Here is an 18,810-nt window from a genome sequence, read left to right on the forward strand (position 1 = left end):
AACAGAGATTGGCGAGACTGAGAAAATGCCTCCAAAAGAACCCAGGGCTCTCTCAGAGGTACCAAGAAGAGATGTTACGTCTAGTCGACGAGGGACATGCTGAGCGAGTCCCACGTCAAGAACTCAGTGTTGCACCCAGGAAGACCTGGTATCTCCCACACCACCCTGTGTTGAATCCCAACAAGCCAGAAAAGGTGAGAATAGTTTTGATTGTGCAGCCGAATATGAGTCGATGTCGTTGAACAGCCAGGTGATGCAAGGGCCAGACCTTAACAACAAATTGATGGGAATCCTCATCAGATTCAGACAAGGAAAGGTGGCACTCATGGCTGATATCGAGGCAATGTTCCACTAAGTGCGAGTAGTACCCAAACATCGAGACGTCTTACGATTCTTATGGTGGACGGACGACCAGCTGCCAGGGGCCCCCCACCACTTACCGAATGACAGTGCATCTCTTTGGAGGTATGTTTAGCCCTTTATATGCCGGGTATGTGTGACAACGAACATGCCAAGATTACAGGGAAAGTTTCCATGACGACATCAAAAAAGCGAATCGTAACTTCTACGTTGACGATCTTCTTCTCTCAGTAGATTCGCCGGGGAAGGCAACGATAATTACCCATTGACTGACACAGCTGATGAAGAAGGGTGAATTCATACTTAAAAAGTGGGTCTGTAATCACAAGGAAGTCCTCAAGGCAATTCCACAGACAGAGAAAGCCGTGGGAGTAAAGGAAGTAATTTTGAAAGACGACAGGCTCCCCACTGAACGAGTTCTGGGAATCTTGTCTGACCTGGAAAAGAACAAACTAGCGGTCCGGGACCACATCCCTAAGAAACCAGAGACGAAACGAGGCCTTCTGAGTATGGTCAGCTCCATATATGAACCACTGGAACTCATCGCTCCGAGCGTCACAAGAGCCAACATTACATATTCCAAGATGAGCGTAGACGAGGTGTTGGGTGGGATGAACGAATGGATGAACAGAACAGGGTGGCTTGGCGAAGATGGCTAGATCAACTTCCTCACCTATCACAGGTACACGTTCCACGATGCTACCCACCCGAGGATGCAAATCCAGTGGCTGCCGTGAAACTACACCACTTTTACGGCGCCTCCCAATAAGCGTATGGAGCTGTATCGCATCTGAGGACCACGGGTGAAGATGGAACTCACCATATCTCATTCCTGTGTGGCAAGGACAAGCTAGCCCCTCTGAAACAGCAGACCATACCTCGCCTCGAGCTCTACGCGGTAGTACTCGCTGCCAAGATAGACAAACAACTACGACGAGAACTTGAATTACAAATAGACAGATCAGTGTTCTGGACAGACAGTACGGCAGTCCTTCAGTACATACGAAACACCGAAAGACACTTCCATTCCTTCGTGGCCAATCCAGTGGCAATGATACACGAGGACTCCAATGCAGAACAATGGCACCACGTGAAGTCGGCACTAAACCCAGCAGACGACACTAGTCGTGGACTACATGGAGCAGAGCTGCAGAGGAGGGCAGGTGGATTGGAGACCTGTTTTCACTAAAGACGGAGACCCAGAGGTGAAGAAGGAAATCAGGTGCTGACGACGAATCCTGACCACTGAGTATCCGATAAGCTATGCCAGGTAATTGGCATCGACTTCGAATAGATAGTTTGATTAGAAGGTTTAAAGAATGGGCGGTTGGGGAAGCAAATGAACAAACATCACCGAAAACATCCTGACCAAGGTCAGCAAATTGGAAGATGCGAAGTTAGTCGTCATACGATTTCAGTGAGGGACTTCGAGAACTCGGAATGTTACAACAGGGACAACCTGGAGGTAGAGACGTGAGTCGACTGGAACTCATCAGACACGTACTGGACACTCAGACGAGAACACACTTGCTATAATACATGGGACATACGGATACCTATGCCGCAAATTACTCAACCGCACACGGACGTGTGTGACTTGTCGGGAACTGCAGGCCTACCCACCAACGGCAGACCCTGCCAGAAAATGAAGCATGCCCAATTCATCGACCAATTTGGAAGAGGTGGGCAAAGAATATTCCCGACACGTCAATGACAAAATTCTTCAAAAACCGTCGCAATTCCACGCCAGGACGGAATCTGGACAACCCCTCTTCTCAGAGTCAATGGATGCTATAGAGACTGAGGCACTACCGAGTGCAGATGGCCTGGTGCAAAGTGTTGAAGTGAAGACAAAGGACCCATTGTTAATAGGCCCAGCGACGAGACTCTGCTTTTGAGAAGGGGGTCGGATTAGAATCAATGGTCGTAACCAAAAAGTCCGACAGGGTGAGATGTTATCGCCACGCACAACAGCCATGCCACATGTTAAGGAAGAAACTGTTTTAACTCAGAATAGCTTACTGAGCGAGATGGAGCTGGTAGCTGCAGACTGCCTGAGGACAGTCTATTCTTCTAAAGGCAAATCTTGATTCTCGTCAGCCAACATCTTCCTGCAGGACAATATTGAATGTTGGTCTAACCCTATACCCAAAAAACGAGTGTGATTGTGAACTGTTGAATCCTCTGAGAACTCTAAATAACTTTAATGAGTGTAATTATGTACTGTATATTGGTCGTATTATTCAAACGGTGTCCTGATGTACACTCAAACCATAATTCGCCCACCTGGGTCGGTACTGGAGGCTAGAACAAAGTCCTTTCTGGATCACAACTTAATTTAACCACCTTTGAGGCAACACACTACGAACACACACCGTCATATCACGGCTGTATAGATGACATTATGTATAATATTGTATATGCATTTTATACTCTGCATTATTTCATTACATATGAACACAGAAAATACCATAGGTTGTAGAAGTTACGAAAGTATGAATGAAATAAACACTTCCAAAACCAAGTGACTCCACACACAACGTGTGTGTAAAGTTGTGATCAAGATGGTTCCCACATCATTTGCATAACTATATGAAAATCGTGTTTACTTTAACTACATATTTCAAAACTTAAATTACATATGGATCAGTCACCCTCATTTGACAAACGCAAGTATAATACTCAATTATCCTTACCTGGGCACATGAGGCCCACAGTAACTCTTCACTAGGAACATACGCACAAACATGATATGAACAACCTTCCAGGCTTCACTATCATTATCATGATATCTAAATTTTGCTCTGTATCTTGGTAACCAAGTCAAAGTATCAATACATGACAGTGTTAATTAGTATAATATTGTAACCTTTTACTCTGAATGTTATTGTTAAATCATGGACAGAAGGATACATAAATGTAATATCCGCGTATGGATCGCCAAAGCCAGCAGACAAACAAGTCACACAGTTACACTGTATTTACTGTAACATTAAGCCTATCCTTAATAGGTAATATGTTTCATAAAGAGCTCCCATTAGCCATCGTGAGCACGTCCCAGACATTGTTTCCATCAAACCATGGTTCATCCTTATTTCTTCCCGTGTAACTATAACCATATGGCTGTGCGCTTGCTTTAATTTTTATTTACAAAAATGTGGATCAGTTACAGTTATTTAACACATACATGCACTTAGAGCATCAAGATTGTTGTAATGACCATTGGTGAATTGAAACCCAAAATATTTTCACATTTATTATGCATAAAACATTTCAAACATATCTATACTATTGTAGTATATAACATATATTTAATGTCTGACAGACCAAGAGTTATATTAATGCATAGATTTTTAAGCATATTACCCAGTCAACAATGCTTGTTATCCCCCAATGTCTGGATAATGCCTCCCTCAATATCTCGTAATCTCAATTGATAGTAGCAACACTCATAGAATCTAGTCTCATTGAAACATACCGAAGACCATTCAAGAATCTGAGTAATGCATGCACAACTGACACCTGAAATAGCAAGATTTGTAAACCAGGTGAGAAGGTCACCTACCCTCTCAAGACCTGACTACCGCACCTGCAATGCTATTTAAAGATTAGTAGGTCCTAATCACCTGACCATTAGGACCTGAACCTCATCCTATTATAACAGATTTCTGTATTCTTTTAATTATACTCACCTGAAGGTGCTTAGGAACCCTATATATATATATATATATATATATATATATATATATATATATATATATATATATATATAACTATATAAAAACAAACACAAAACCAACACACCAACCCAACAAATATATAAAATAAATATATATATATATATACAAGAGGGTCAGAAATACAGAATGACCCAACAACCAACCAACACCCAAAAAACACAACAACACCCAAATTTCATCTCCTTAAAACACTAAGTAACAATTCTACACAACAACAACAATGAAGATAACAGCAAGATAACCCGATGTTGTCCTACCTACCCCAAGTTGACGAAGATACATAATTACGATCTATAAGAATACCGTACCTAATGGTAGAATTTAAGAGATAAGAGAAAGAAAACAGTGTTGACGTATCAATTTGAATATCTTGATTCATATTAAATATGAGGACGTCATTTTTTTACTAGGTCAAAGCGTTTTACCACCATTGTGTGTGACCAGTACACTGTTGCTCATCAACTTGCTTTCAAAGTACAGCTAAAATTCTTCATTCATGAGTAGATTCCAACACAAGCAGCACACAGAAAGTTATAAGTTACATCCTAGATGAAAGATGCCTACTCTCCTTCGGTCGGCTTGCTCTGCCTCAGGGAACAAGAGCTTACCCCAAACCACAACAGCCACAGAATGACTATGAGGCTACAGTCACTCGAATGCCACATAAATCTGCTCACTAATCAATTCAACACAGCTAGGATAGCTAATGCATATTATATTTATTAAAATAAAATGGCAGAGAAGGGCATATTAGTGAGGCTGAGCCACGTTTGAAAAAAAAGATAAAACATCAGTGGTCATACCAACCTGTCCTCACTGCGATATGCTACAAGTTATGTATACAAACCGCCAAGAACACTAAACTGTTTATATAAATTACAAATCTACAGCACACAGCGCCCGACAACAAGTGTTCAGACAGAAGCACGCTGTCTCCTGAAAGAACGACAATAGTTAGGACCTTCCGTCTTGACGCCCAATTACCCACAAAAATAAAAGCAACAAAGCCAGTCTGAGAAGTTGTCAACAATACTTCTGATTGTGTTTTGGAAATAGTAACCCCATTTATTTGACCCGATTGTATATAATCCCCCAAACAGACTGCCCCATCCACACACTAACCATCTTTCCACAGCGGATGAGTCTCCGGCCCCTGAACTGGGCAGTATCCAAGAAGGGTGGACGTGGCCGGCTCCCTCCACACTACCTGGCCCATCCTACACCTGACTGCTCCAACCCACACCTCCACGGCAACCCCACCTGGGCCTGACCTCCAGTTAACGACAGTACCCGACAGGTGAAAGGAGAAAGAGTTTCAAACCAGCTGCATCCTAGTGAAGGAGATTTGTCCCATAAATTTGTGCAGAGGTGTTATTCACGGAGATCTGTTCAAAGAGATGTCCAATGATTTGGAGCACTATTTTAGTCCCAGTAGAAATTGTCAAAGAGGAAGGCAGGAGTATAAAGCTGTCAAAGCACCCAGAAACACACACATGACACAAACACACACATATTATTATATATATATATATATATATATATATATATATATATATATATATATATATATATATATATATATATATTGATTCGGCTCTTGCTAGCCACGGTAGAACGCCACCTCCACATTGTCTCAATAGTACACAAGGCAGATCCACATTTTTTAAGCCACATAAAGCAAAGCAAGTAAGCAGATACCTACCAGTTCCCACTTTGAGCATCCAACATAGAACTGCCCAGAGAGAAGGAAACACCAGTATAGCCATCCATCTTTAGGACTGTCCCTGGCTTTGTAGAAGGTCATGGCAAAGCTCACTTTAACCAGAACTGAAGCCGCTAAACTCAAATGGCAGGTCAGTGGTGAGAGAGTGTACCTTGCATAAAAGCGTCCTCTCCTTTAGCTTTTCCTGTCAGTATTAGAAGCTTCCAGTACATGTAGATCATGTTCTTCACCACCAATACGCCATTGCAGAGGATTGTGTCAAGATTCCTAAGAGCATAGTGGAAGTTCCAATCTTAGAAAGTGAGGTCTGGTGAGGAGGCATTCCAGCGGGGCTCCAAAAATTAAGGAATTTTGCAGGGTACTGACTGTGGTCCCTGGTCGATTACTGCATCAACAGATTTAAATGGAGAATCCCACTGCCTGGAAGCTCTGGCAAGTCATGCTGATTTCAGCCACTGTTTCATTCTGGTGCCAGAATTGCGCCACCACGCAGCCACTTTGATCCTGTAGTGGTGATAGTGTTTAGACCATGTTAGTGAGCCTGCTGAGACTTTACAACACCCCAAACCTCAACTGAACAGCAAAAGTTCCATTCCCAATCATGTAGTAGAAAGTTTGCAAACCGTCCAGGATCCTGATCTGTCGATTTACTACATTTCAGGATAGTGAGTGTCTGAAACACTCTCAAAAGGTATGATGCCTTGCCTATTTCTCAATGCCCTGCAAGGTCCCATCCGCTTCAAATAAATCTCCCAGGAACATAGTCCATCCATCCCAACTAAGGAGGCATCATTCTAAAGATCTGCCTCCCGTCCTTGATGTTGCACACTGACTTCACAGAGCCAGGTTGAAGGCAGTTTTAAAGTTGAGTGTGCAGCATGTCCTCTCTAGTATTATTTAGCAAGCCTGAGGATGCCACAGCAAAGAGCAATTTTCCCTGATGACGTACACTGGCCCCAGAAGGCTGATCAGAATTTTCCTGTCCCGCCAGGTGCATCAGAAAGATCAGCCACCTACCCGCTTGCAAGATCTGTTCATACATTTAGCTACGAGTTGGGGATTTAGAATATAATTAAAAGCCTACCTTCAGATCCCAACAAACAACAACAAAAACAACGACAATCGGACTATAAAAGGGTAGACAAAGGATGAAACGATTTTTGTTGTGTATAATAAAAAATTACAAAATTCAAAACAAAAGTATTCAGCTTATAATTTACCCCAACCATACTTAACCTAAACATTAACAGATATACATACTTATACACCATACAATAATTTTTGAAGCAAGATTGAAAGGAGGCACATAAGACTTAAAATACAAGCGGAGCTGAGATGGCTGACGAGTAAAAGGAGTATTATAGAAAACATTGAGTAATCACTGTGCCGTAGGTTTCAGATAGGTGATCCTGTGGTCACTTCCAGAGTGAACTGAACTCTCGAACTGGCTGACGAAGAAGACTTGGAGGAGGTGACGCAACAACGTGGATATGGAGAAGGGAAACCCCGGAGTGGTAACTAAGACTAGTCATACTCGGGTTTCGTCCCTAGATGGCGTTGCTTGTGGTGCTGGGTAGGTAGATCATGACAATAGATGGCGTGGTTCGTAGTGCTGGGTAGGTAGATCATGACAATTGATGGCGTGGTTCGTAACACACCACACCCCCCCTCCAAAGACCTCCGTAGCGCGGGCGCGAAGGAGGTGATCACCTGGTGCGTCTGGAGAGTAGCTGCAGCATTTCCACTGGAGCTCGGGATAAGGAGTCAACAATCATGTTGTCCACCCCCTTTATGTGCCGGACTTGCAGATTATAGGGCTGGGTGAGGAGAGCCCAGTGGAGGATTCGCTGGTTGGAGGTCTTGTTGGTTTGGATGAACGTGAGTGGGTTATGGTCGGTGAAGACTAGGGTTGTTTGTGGGCAAGATGAGGCAACATTCAAACTTCTTTATTGCCAACACCAGAGCCAGGGCCTCCTTCTCTATGGTCGAGTAGTTGGTCTGATGTTTTTTCAACTTGGCGGAGTAGTATGCCACAGGGTGAAGGACATCAGTGGTTGGGTCGGGTTGTAGGAGCACAGCCCCCACTCCGACACCGCTAGCGTCGATTTGCAGATGGAAGGGCAAGGTGTAGTCAGGGGGGTGGACTACAGGCTTGGAGGCAAGGAAGGCTTTGAGGCGGTGGAAAGACTGGTCGCACCTCTGGTTCCAGATGTAAGGGACCGCAGAACTGGTAAGGTCTGTGAGAGGTCCGGCCACGCTGGAGAAGTTACTGCAGAACCGACGGTAGTAGCCGCACATCCCCAGGAAGCGCATGAGTTCCTTCCTCGTCCTTGGAGTGGGGAAGGACAAGATGGCTTTAACGTTTGCGTCCTTGGATCTCACCATACCATGCCCAACGATATGTCCCAGGTAAGTTACTGAGGCCCGGCCAAAAGCAGATTTAGCCAGGTTTATGGTGAATCCAGTCTCTTGCAGTCGTGCAAACAGTATCTCCAAACGCACCAGATGTTCGTCACAGCCGTCCGACACCACCACCAGGTCATCCAGGTAGGCGAGCGTCCCACCTAGGTCCTGAATCAGGTAATTGATGGCCCTCTGGAACGTGGCCGAAGCATTAGAAAAGCCAAACGCCATAACCAAATATTGAAAAAGACCAAATGGAGTTATAAATGCTGAGATTATTTTTGCCCTATCCGTGAGTCCCATTTGATAATATCCTTTCAATAAGTCCACCGTACTGATAAATTTTGCACAGCCTATGCTGTCTATTATATCTTTAATCAAAGATAAAGGGTAGGAGTACAGAAACGAAAAGTGCTATCGGGTTTTGGAATGAGAAGGCAAGGTGAAGCCCAGGGAGAGGTACTAGTCTCAGCTAAGTTATGTTTTAACAAAAAATCTACCTCCTTTTTCATAATCTCTCTTTTTTGTGGATTTAGTCGATATGCTGATTGCCTAATGGGTTGTACATCATCTGAGATTAGCTTAATAACATGTTTAAGTATATTGCAAAACCCTGGGAGGTCTGACGTGACTTTAGGAAATGTCGATAATAACTTAGTGAAATCTTTTGCTTGAGATGGATTCAGAACAGGAAAATACTCATCCAAGTTGTTGAGTATGTGACTGTTAGCAGGGTTTTCTTTAGGTAGAGGGAAGTCTAAATTCTCCAATAGATCCATTTCATCTGTCTCCGGCTCCGGCCCTGACAAAACCGTATGCAATACAGGTAGGCTTATAGCCTCTGGGATGTCTTCCTCTGACTGCCTGGAATGGTAAAGTTTCACGAGATTAATGTGAACAAGTTGTGAATCTTTTCTGCGATCAGGAGTATGGACTATATAGTTGAGTGGAGATAGTTTATTAGCATTGATTTGAAAGTTTTGATGGAACCGTTCCAAGCAACCTTGGGATTGTGGGTAGTAGGGAGTGACAGTTTTGCAAAAGTTTTCAAAATCTAATTGCTTGGGTTGGATTATTTGTCTATCGGCCACGCTAATTCCGAATATGTTTGAGTTTTTTACATCATTGCATTAGAAGGTTTGTGGATACTTTTGGGTTTGGCATGAAAAACGCGAAAAAACTGTAAATATTAAAGGGACTGGCAATGTGGCACAACCTGTTAAAATCAAGTTATTGAATTGGATTATTCGACTACTGTGTACACTGGTTCATAATATGCTATTGTTTTACAACTCAATGCGCTACAAATTATGCCGATATTTTTGCTGCAAGTCACCACATACGTATATTTCGAAAACCAGGGCCCAATATTACCAACGGCGTGGATAGATTCCGTGGAATGAATTCAGGACATTCCCGCTCATGGAACATTACCAAACTCCGTATATGTGCCAATGGCAGGCCAATGGCAATATTTACAGAGTTTGTTGAGGCTCCCTGGACGGGAATGCCCTGAATTTATTCCACGGAATCTATTCACGCCGTTGGTAATATTCGTCCCAGGACTGATCAACGAATTCAGCCCAAGTAGCTTGACTTGGACAGTTAAGGACAAAATCTCAGTCCGTACTTTTGAATAAAATATTGTTCAATAGGTGGTGATATTGAAGTGCTGAAAGTTGTTTTTTCTGTGTTGTTTTGCAGTTAGTTCAAAGGGCCGCCACCAAGATGGGTCGTCCTAAGATTAGCAACACTCAGCTGCGCCAGGGTAACGATAAGGTGTTCGGGGTTCGGATGCCTCTGCCATCTAACAAGTTGCCTCTGAACAAGGAAGTTGGAAGTGCCCTGGCTTATGAAGCAGAAAACGAGAGGTTAAGGAGAAGAACAAATGCTTTTGATTATATGGATGCCACCAACAAGGTGACTGAGAAGGTACTGGATGTGTATAGGAAGGCCACTGTCCCCACTATCTCTGAAATCAGGGTGAAAATGAGAGTCCACGACCTGTGGAGGATGCGGAGGGAGACGATGATGATGAAGGGAAATGGACAGAAACAGAAAAGGAAGAAAACGAAGAACGGGAAGCTGAAGATGAGGTTCGAGGATATAGCTGAGAAGTTGTTTGATGTGGCAGACGACAGCAAAGTGCACGAACGAGAGAAAAGCTTCCTGGCAGCCCAGAGGAAACCGGGAAGGGAGGGCTGCATTAATGGCGTTGACAAAATTGTGACTGCCAAGCTGAAAGAAGAGAGGGAAAAGGAAGCGAAGAGGGCAAAGAAAAGGGCTGAGGAAGAGAGGAAAACTGAGAAGATGAGGTCAAAGAGTAAGGAGGAGATGGAGAGGATGTCGTGTAAAGTGTCGACAGTGGATGACAGTGCTCAGGAAGAAGATAGTGATTATAAGGATGTCAATGACAATGAGTTCAAGGCTATGGTCGACAGGAGAGCAAGATCAGAGAAAAGGAAAAGGGAGAAAGAAGCCGAGGACAGGATCGGAGAAACTGCTGACAGGTTCAAGGTATCCAATGATGCAGTGGCTCACATCGCAAACACCATCAGAGCTGCAGACAACATCATAACTGAAGGGGACAAGTCTAAAGTGACTAACTGGAAGAAAGTGGAGAGAGTCAGGAAGAGGTCACGAGAACCGAAAAAAGAAAAGTTCAGGGGATTCAAGGTCAGAGGTCTCATGGTAGATGAGAGGATCAATGAGAACAAGATAGTGACTGGTGAAGGTGAGAAGAACGGACTGAGATTTTGTCCTTAACTGTCCAAGTCAAGCTACTTGGGCTGAATTCGTTGATCAGTCCTGGGACGAATATTACCAACGGCGTGAATAGATTCCGTGGAATAAATTCAGGGCATTCCCGTCCAGGGAGCCTCAACAAACTCTGTAAATATTGCCATTGGCCTGCCATTGGCACATATACGGAGTTTGGTAATGTTCCATGAGCGGGAATGTCCTGAATTCATTCCACGGAATCTATCCACGCCGTTGGTAATATTGGGCCCTGGTTTTCGAAATATACGTATGTGGTGACTTGCAGCAAAAATATCGGCATAATTTGTAGCGCATTGAGTTGTAAAACAATAGCATATTATGAACCAGTGTACACAGTAGTCGAATAATCCAATTCAATAACTTGATTTTAACAGGTTGTGCCACATTGCCAGTCCCTTTAATATTTACAGTTTTTTCGCGTTTTTCATGCCAAACCCAAAAGTATCCACAAACCTTCTAATGCAATGATGTAAAAAACTCAAACATATTCGGAATTAGCGTGGCCGATAGACAAATAATCCAACCCAAGCAAATAGATTTTGAAAACTTTTGCAAAACTGTCACTCCCTAGTGGGTAGTAAGCGGAAGATGTACAATGGTCCACACTGAGGTCTTTCATATTCAAAGATGGATCAGATTGTTGGGCTTTAATGAGCTCATCTTTACTAATGGTCTTATTGTACAGATCTTCTGTGGGTAGGAAGATATTGGAGGTGGTATTAGATGAAGAGGGCCCATTTCGCACACTCTGTGACCGGGTGACAGCACAAGATGGGAAAAGGTGAGGAATAGTTTCTTCAAGGGCAGTGGTGGAGTTGACAGGTAAGGGAGAGTCGACTGTCTTTATGTTGGGAACCACTAGATCTCCTACCAAGTCATTACCCAATAATAAATGAATGCCGCTCACAGGCATTGGATCTTTCCTAATGGCTATTTGCACTTCCCCAGTCATCAAGGGACATTGGAGGTGCACTTTAGCTAAGGGATAGGAAGAATGGAATGAGAGATCTGAAATTAGAACACTCATTAGTAAATGCGGTAGATATATCAGGAATGACGTTAAACAGGAGGATAGATTGTGCTGCGCCCATATCACGTAGTATACGAATAGGGAAAGAACGAGACCCCTCTATGATTGAAATTTTTCCCTCATAGGTGAATGAAGAGAAGAGATCCTGATGGGGCCTTTCCACATTGGTGGTTGCTATTGGTTTGGATTTGGGATCCAGGGAACTACTTTTAGCAGTTCGACACTTTGGGTGTTTACAAGACTGGATCGTATGGCCTCGTTTCTTACAGTAAGAACAATAAAATTTGGTTGCATCAGGGGGGGTAGGTGTGGGACCTTTCGACTTACCACTCACGCCCCCAAGGTTATCATCAGAGGAGGACCTAACATGTCGGAAAGTACCACGTTCTCTACTGCCCAGTGACTCCACCAGCAAGGCGTACGCATCAGCCAGCTCAGCCGCACGCCCTAAATTAACCTCTCCACGCTCCTCCACATGCTTCAAGATGTGAAATGGTATCTTGCTCTTCCACTCCTCCAGGACTACCAAGTTATACCTAGGGAAATTACACTTCTGAATATTGTTCTTCTGATAAGATCCTTAGATAAGGATAAGAGACTTGGAATAGGAAGGGCGTATTACGGCATTAATATAAAGATCCGGATTAACAACCCTTAGATACTTGAAACAGGAAGGGCGTATTACGGTATTTATATAAAAATCCGGATTAACAACCCTGAGATACTTGAAACAGGAAGGGAGTATTACGGCATTAATATAAAGATCCGGATTAACAACCCTGAGATACTTGAAACAGGAAGGGCGTATTACGGCATTTATATAAGGATCCGGATTAACAACCATTAGATACTTGAAACAGGAAGGGCGTATTATGGCATTTATATAAAGATCCGGATTAACAACCCTGAGTAAACAGGAAGGGTGTATTACGGCATTAATATAAAGATCCGGATTAACAACCCTTAGATACTTGAAACAGGAAGGGCGTATTACGGCATTTATATAAAGATCCGGATTAACAACCCTGAGATACTTGAAACCGGAAGGGCGTATTATGGCATTTATATAAGGATCCGGATTAACAACCCTTAGATACTTGAAACAGGAAGGGCGTATTACGGCATTTATATAAGGATCCGGATTAACAACCCTTAGATACTTGAAACAGGAAAGGCGTATTACGGCATTAATATAAAGATCCGGATTAACAACCCTTGAGTAAACAGGAAGGGCGTATTACGGCATTAATATAAAGATCCGGATTAACAACCCTGAGTAAACAGGAAGGGCGTATTACGGCATTAATATAAAGATCCGGATTAACAACCCTTAGATAATTGAAACAGGAAGGGCGTATTACGGCATTTATATAAAGATCCGGATTAACAACCCTGAGACACTTGATTATTGACCCCGAATGAGATAATGAGAAGAACAATAATTGAGGCTTTATAATTATGGGGTCCTGGTAGAGCAGGGCATCCCAAGATATCACTTCACCCTAAACTAGTGACTATGGAACAGCCTACTCTGGAGCGAGGGTACGGCATTAAACAGATCCGGATTCTTCCCTACACTCGATAAGACTTACTACACGACTGCCACGTGTAATAACAGGTAAGCCTTATGACACTTGGAACCTAATATCCTACGTCTGTCACTCTTACTGTACGATAATACCAATATATGCACACACATATGAAGGGAACTTTACACCACCGTAAAGCAATTGTGAACAGAAGTGACTGGGAGGAATAATTAACAAGGAGTTACAAGGGAGGAAGGAATATGGCACTTAATGTTGAGTCCTGTCACGGTCGCCATTTGTTACGAGTTGGGGATTTAGAATATCGTTAAAAGTCTACCCAGATCCCAACAGGCAACAAAAAAAAAAACAAAGACAATCAGACTATAAAAGGGTAGACAAAGGATGCGAGTTTTTGTTGTGTATAATAAAGTACCATAAATTCCTAAACAAAATATTCAGCTTTCTATAATTTACCCTTAACCATACTTAACCTAAACATTAACAGTATATACATATTTATACAACATACAATAATTTGAAGCAAGGTGGAGGTGGGGAGGCAATATAATATTACAAATACTTAAGTGCGGAGCTGAGATGGCTGACGAGTAAGGCTGAGTATTGTAGAAGACGGTAGGTAGTCACTGTGCTGTAGGTTTCCAGGATAGGTGATCCTGTGGTCACTTCCCAGAGTGAACTGAACTCTCATCGAACTGGAGTTGATGAAGAAGACTTGGAGGAGGTGACGCAACAACCAGGATATGGAGAAGGGAAACCCCGGAGTGGTAACTAAGACAAGTCATACTCGGATTTCGTCCCTAGATGGCGTTGCTCGTGGTGCTGGATAGGTAGATCAGGACAAATGGTGGCGTGGTTCGTAGTGCTGGGTAGGTAGATCATGACAAATGGTGGCGTGGTTCGAAACAATATATATATATATATATATATATATATATATATATATATATATATATATATGAGTAGTCTGTCTCTCTGATAACTATATATATAATATATTATGTATGTATATATATATATATATATATATATATATGCATATGCATCAGTACTAATCACCATGTATATGTTCAAAGTCCGCGTGTTAAATGGACTAAAAATGAAGTATATATATGTACCTCGCGTTTCATACCAGCTGGATTCGGTAAAATGCTACTGACACCACATAAGAGGCACGGGCAGTTTCCTCGCGTTTCATACCAGCTGGATTCGGTAAAATGCTACGACACCACATAAGAGGCACGGGCAGTTTCCCAATGAGGTTCACGGCGCCATCAGCTCGATGAACAGGCTTTGTGTGAAATATAACAGAGTCTAGAACTGCTTTTAGTGTCCTTGTGGCCTAGCCGGTAAGCGTTCCCTAGTCCCACCCAGTAGGTCGAGGGTTCGATTCCTTGCTGGTGAGGTCGTTGATTATATATATATATATATATATATATATATATATATATATATATAGAGAGAGAGAGAGAGAGAGAGATTACTGTAAGATTTTGACGTATAGAATTTCAATAAGCGTATATATACAAATATTTACACATATACAGACATTCGTGTATATTCTGATTTAGCATTTTATTCTTAAGAGTGCAGGAGCTTATAATTATGGGGAAATTTTGTATGGAAAGTAATTGAGGATTTGTGTATTTCCGTTTTAGGAAACATTTGCGTGTGGATTTTTAACTTCAGATAATATTTAACCATGTACTAATTGCTTAGGGAATATACAAATTTATATATCGTGCTTTAGGGAATATTTAAAGGTATACTGATGGTTTTGGGAACATTTAAATGTGAGTTTTCAATTTTAGGGAATTTATATGAGCGTAATTTTAATTTGGGGTATATACAAAGGTTTGTGGTTATCGGTATCTAAAGCCTAGGTGTGAGTGAGTACCTTGATACCAGCATGGCGAACTGTGGTGTAATGGTCAGCTTGCTCACTTCGCAAGCAAACGGACCCGGGTTCGATCCCGGGGCAGGGTGAAACTATGGGCAAGATTCTTTGAGGCATTTGCCTCTGTCTACCCAGCTTTAATTTGCGGATCGTGTTTCGGGCTAATGGTTAGCCGGTGCAGTTAGCGAGTTGTCCGGTTTTCGCGGACACCGGGTCATACAACTCGTTAACTTAGGGTGTGGTTGTTGTGTTGGCGACAGCTTCTACACCTTAAACAAATTCACGCCCTATCTCATTTGAATATTGAGGAAGGTCGGCTCCTGTACAACACTCCTGCCATCACAACACAAAAATAATAATAATAATAATAATAATAATAATAATATAACGACTTGTAAATAGTTTAGGTTGTGTTGTTGTGATTGGTTGGTAATGTTGTGAAGAGTTATGTAGTTATGAATGATTATTATTTCTGTAACTGGCGTCTATTGTATGGGGATTATTTTTCTTATGATTGGCTGTTATTGATATTAATGGTTGTTGCTGTTTCTGTCGTTGAAGTTGTTGTCATTGTTATTGTTGTTGGGAAAAGGTTTATTATGAGTTCCTACTGTTATTGTTATTAACAGATCCTCTTCTGACCATTTATTATTACTAAAATTGTCACGTCTTTCCGCCTGGGTCAACGCCATCTGGGGGTCGGTAACATCACCACCTTGCCGCCTGGGTCAACGCCTTCTGGGGGTCGGAAAATTAACTACACTACCTTGCCGCATCACGACGTTGGAGCAAGAGTCAGAAGCCCCAATAGCAACACTGCCACGTCTCCCTAGCCCCTACCACAACACTCTCGCCTCTCCCGTGAACCACCAGGGTGACGAGGGGCCTGTATCTCGCCCAGAAAGGCCGTTCACTCTCATCCACTGTCCTGGAACAGTGACTCGCCCGAAGGATCTCTACCTTCCCCGGGCTCCTGCGCTTCAAGTGACCGCCTTAATTGTTGTTGTTGAGATTGTCCGACCGTAGTCCGACACGGGCCTTTGCCTATAGGCTGCCCGTTTGGTGGTTCCGGCTGGAGCTCCTGGAGCAGCCAGACCGGATTGGGATTAGAGGTGGTCCTACCTGCAGATTTGGAAGGATACTGCAGGTTGCAAGTGTGAGCGGACCCCCGATCAGTGGACGCTTACCACCATCCCCCACTCTTGGACGTGGTCAGTTTCGGAGTGGCGTGCCCCCCGAACTGGGGTCCGCACTTGCTGGGAGAGGATACTTTCTAAGCTATCTGGGTGGTGGGTATCGTGTGATGACTCGGAGAAGGTGGTGAATGTGGTTTGTTTGGGCCTTTCGGGTTAGAGTGGCCGCTGGTGTTGTGTGTGTTTCTAGGGAGATTTGAGTTCTGTTTCGGAGGCTTTGTGTGACTTCGCAGTCGAGGAGATAGTGTTCAAGTGGGTTGGCTGCTGGCTCCTGACAGTAGGTGCATTCCATGACGTCATTTCCGATCATCTGCCTGGAGCACTTGTACCCTAGTCGTAGTCCATGAAGGCTGACTTAGGTTTGTCTTGGTGTTTTCTTGTCCGCGAAAGGTGGTTCCCCTTTTGTAGCCGCCAGGTACCATTTGGCTGATTGGGAACCAGCGTTGAATGCCTGAAGGAAGCTCTTTTTGATGTGGAGCTTGCTAGTCTTTCTGAGGTGATTCTTGATCTGTTGCACGCTTGCTGGAACTTGAATGTGTACGCAACTAGAACGTGTAGCTGCCTAAGCGGCTTCGTCTGCCACGTCGTTTCCTCCGATCCCTACATGACTGGGAATCCAGTGTAAGACGACTGGGCGGTTTTGTCTTTGGAATATCTGTAGCTGTGCGAGGATCGAGGTTATGATGTGGACGTTGTCTCTTGGTTGACTGTGTTGCAGCGCCTGCATGGCCGATTTCGAGTCCGTGTGAATTGTGATGGACTTGTTGTGTTGCAGCGTGTTGTAGGGCCTTTGAGATTGCTACCAGCTCTGTTTGTAGGGTGCAGCTGTCATTAGAAAGTCTCCATCGGAGGGTCTGACCTTGGGTGTAGAAGGCCGCTCCGGATGTATGATGTTTTGGATCCACCGAGCCGTCTGTGAAGTATGATGCTGCATCAGCCGGTGTCTCGGTGGCTATGGCTTCCAGAGTTATTTTTTTTGAGGTCCTCCTTCTGGAGGTTGGCTTTGCTATCACCTAGGTCGGTAATTTTGAATGTGGCTGTTGGAGGGCTCCATGGTGGAGAACTACGTAACCATTGTCTCGTGTGTCTTGGTTGTTCTTGACGAGTGTTTCTGCTTGCATGTGTCGGATGACCTCGCCTGCCTCGTGCGACCAGGTGGCCCCTCGCACTCTGTGGTCGAGGTGGAGGGAGGCACTGATTCGAATTTTGGCAGCTGTGGGCTTATCTGATCTACAGATTTTGGCGAGGAGACCGGCTGTCACCTGCTTGATTCGTACTGCCAGGGGTGGTAGTTCAGTTTCCATTTGCAAATTGCAAATTCTGGTCCACATGGGTGCTCCGAGCATGGTCCTGAGAGCATTATTTTGGATGACTTCTAGCTTAGCTATCTGGTCTTCTCTCAGTCCAATGAGTGCTGGAGCACTGTAATCTACCAGCGATCTGATGGCGGCCGTGTAGTAGGCTTTGAGCACATGAAGGTTTGCTCCTGCGGTTGTGCTGGTGAGCGACCTCATTATATTGTGTCTGCTCTTCGTCCTGTGCCTGAGATACTCGAGTTGCGGCTTGAAAGTGAGTTTCTGGTCAAACCAGATTCCAAGACACTGGTGAGTGTTGGTCCAGACTAACGGCGTGTTTTGTATGGAGAGCATCTTTTCTGGTGTGTCTGTGCAGATGGCCATCGCTTTCGACTTGGCTGGATTTATCTTGAGTCCAAGTCTGTTGCACTGCTCTTCTATAAGTTGGAGTGCGTGTTGCGTGTTGGCTAGTCTGTTTGATCCTCTTATTATAAGCTGTAAGTCTTCTGCATAGCATAGGAGCTTGGCTGTTTGTCTGAAAGGAAGTTTGACAAGATTTTCCATCAGGACATTGAACAGCATTGGACTGAGGATGCCTCCTTGTGGGGTTCCGTTTTCATGGACCCTGTAGCTTGAGGTTGCTCCCTGAAAGCGTACTCTTGCTTCTCTCTGTATGAGGTAGTTCTGGATCCACCCCAGCAACCTTCCTTTGACGCCTTTTTCAGCGAGCGTCGTTGTAATGGCCAGTGGATTTGCTAGTTCGAAGGCCTTCTCCAGGTCGAGGAAGACCACCAGAGCTGGTTTGTAGTCCACTGTGCTGAGTATCTCGGCGATGTTGTTG

Source organism: Homarus americanus, unplaced genomic scaffold, assembly GCF_018991925.1.
Source record: "Homarus americanus isolate GMGI-L3 unplaced genomic scaffold, GMGI_Hamer_2.0 scaffold32583, whole genome shotgun sequence".
NCBI classification, from domain to species: Eukaryota; Metazoa; Arthropoda; class Malacostraca; order Decapoda; family Nephropidae; genus Homarus; species Homarus americanus.